Source organism: Neovison vison, chromosome 3 (assembly GCF_020171115.1).
Source record: "Neovison vison isolate M4711 chromosome 3, ASM_NN_V1, whole genome shotgun sequence".
Taxonomy (NCBI): domain Eukaryota; kingdom Metazoa; phylum Chordata; class Mammalia; order Carnivora; family Mustelidae; genus Neogale; species Neogale vison.
In genome coordinates this window covers 79,495,295-79,497,989 of record NC_058093.1, presented here as the reverse complement: position 1 = coordinate 79,497,989, position 2,695 = coordinate 79,495,295, and the positions used below count along the sequence as shown (strand labels likewise).

Genomic DNA, 2,695 nt, shown 5'->3' with positions numbered 1-2,695 from the left:
GGCTAAATGTGTGCCCCACCTCTGATACGTAAGATCTATGATAGGCATTTCTACCTGTGTTCTTTGAATCCCTGCTTTTATTGTGTTCCTAACCTTATTTTTCCTTTACCTAATTTCTCAACTGTTTACTTAAATCATTTTCATGGTACCCATATTTTAAGTAGCTTCAACTCCTTTGTTAAACAAGTAACTATAAATTAGTAATGTTTACATTATCAAACTTAATGTTTTTAAAGGAAACTTTGTTCCTATTTTATCTATTTTTATCTAAATCCTTTAATGATGTGTGTGTATCTGCATGTGTGAATTTTAATACTCATTCAGTTTGTACAGGAATAAAGATACATTCAAAACCCTTTTAATAGAATTTTCCTTATCTGCAATTTCTATTGAATTAGGCAACAAGAAAAATGTTAAAAGCCCTTTCATTCTTCTTTTAACTCAAATACTCATAAGGATTTTTTCAAGCAAATGTAAGAAATAAGATAAATAAAAAGATTTCTAAAGGGGATACAAATTAATAAACCATAAGAACTTTCACTAAGCCAGTACAAAAAATTAGTTCTTAAGAAATCTTTTGGTAATCCACTTTCAAATCTCTCCAATTTATTCAATAATAATTCAAGTTTGCATTGGTCCCAGAGTAAGTCCCCTCTCTGTAACATGATTTCAGTGTTTAAACTATAATTAAGCACTTAAAATTAAGCACTTAGAATATAGTTATCAAGGCATGGACACATTACATAAGTTTTTTTTTTTTTTTCCTCTCTCAGATAAATGTTACAAATGTGTCAGCATGAGCCACAGTGTCACACAATGCATTATGCATAGTGAGTTGGTCAGCATTATCTTCACTCTGTTCTGCTTAGGAGACAAAGTTGAGATTACGTAAATTAAACCACTTTGTCTTGTGTTGATTCCCTTACTCAGTTCTATCTGCCTAAAAATGTAGTCACTTCTGCAAAAGTAAAATCAAGGACAGATTTTGTTCTGTAGATATATAAGAATTCATAAAAATACGAAGGTAATATTCTATTTATTTAGGAAAGCATAATATTTAAAGTGAAACTAATATAAGCAATATGGCAGAACTTACAGCATTTTAAAAATAGAAATATCTTTAGAAGTGCTTTAATTTGGCCCTTTTATTTTGTAGTTGATGCTGATAGCCAACAAGCTAGGTGATTTTCTCCAAAGTTGCAAAGCATAGGATTAGGCTAGAACTCAGTCTCTCTGAGGGTCCAGATCTGTAGGTAAATTGTCAATACCTCTTTGAGAAAAATGAAAATGCTTTAATAACTTTCAATCAAGAAAATATTTGCTATATAATCACATTTATATATTTTCTCAAAAAAATCAGTTTAAATATTCAGCATCCTAAAGCTATAAAGAAAATAATTTTACAACTTGGGACAGTGGTTTGTATTTGAATCATTTTTTGCACCTAATTAGTGGCCCTCATGAACTTTCCATTGTTGTAAGAAACTTCAAAAACTCAAATTATGATGGGTGGTAAGAGAAGGGTGGGAGTTAATTACAGAAAAAAAAAAAACACTCAAAGAAATAATCAGTGTTGGCTCAGAGGAGCAGGAGACGCTTCTGAAAGCAACATCACAATGGCTGTCCAAGGAGAACCCAAGTCCGGTTCAAATTTGTACTGGCTGGTGATGGTGGCACTGGAAAAACTACTTTTGTGAAATGTTATTCTGACTGGTGAATTTGAGAAGTATGGTGCTCTTGGGTATTGAGATCCATTCCAACAGAGGACCTACTAAATTCAATGTAGGGAATATGGCTGATCGGGAGAAAATTGGTAGGGTGAGAGTTGGTACTACATCCAAGTCCAGCATGCCATTATAAGGTTTGATGTAAGAGCAAGGGTTTCTTACAAGAATGTGTATAACTGACACAGAGATCTGGTATGAGTATGTGAAAACATCCCCATTGTGCCGTGTGGCAATAAAGTAGACAGTAAGAACAGGAAAGTTAAGGCCAAATCTATTGTCTTCCACGAAAAGAAAAACCTTCAGTACTAGGACATTTCTGCCAAAAGCGACTATAACTTTAAAAAGTCCTTCCTCTCTCTTGCTTGAAAACTATTTGAAGACCCTAACTTGGAGTCTGTTGTTGTGACAGCTATTGCCCGACCAGAGGTTGCCTGGACCCAGCTTTGGCAACACAGTATGAGCAGGATCTAGAGGTTGCTCAGACAAATGTTCTCCCAGATGAGAATGATGACCTATAAGAAAGTACAGCTGGAGCCCAGTGTCAGAAGTCTAGATTTATAGGCAACTGTCCTGTGATGTCAGTGGTACACCACCTTGGTAGCTTTTATTGTATAGCTAAACAGAATATGTGCTTAATCTTTGGGATGCTGAAAGAGATGAATGGGCTTTGGAGTGAATGTGGCAGTTTCAAAAGCACCTCCGTTTTTTGGACCTGCATATTTAGCTGTTCTGAAGTGCAGTAGTACCCTTCCTAAATTTCAAATACAAGACTACTATAGTCACATCACAGTATCCATTGGTGAAATCTTGTTTGTTACTGTCATTCCCATTTCTTTTCATTTAGAATCAGGATAAAGTTGTATTATTTTAAAAAATCAGCTTTGTAGGGAATTCTTCTCCATTTGTGTGCACTTCATTTTTTAAATTATAGGCATATGCTTTAAAATGTTTTACTAGAAGCTATTTGT

General features: G+C 34.3%; 1 pseudogene; it reads left to right on the top strand.

The window, feature by feature from the left end:
• The first annotated feature begins 1,616 nt into the window (after positions 1-1,616).
• On the top strand, positions 1,617-2,245 carry LOC122901860 (annotated as a pseudogene).
• Positions 2,246-2,695: the final 450 nt, after the last annotated feature.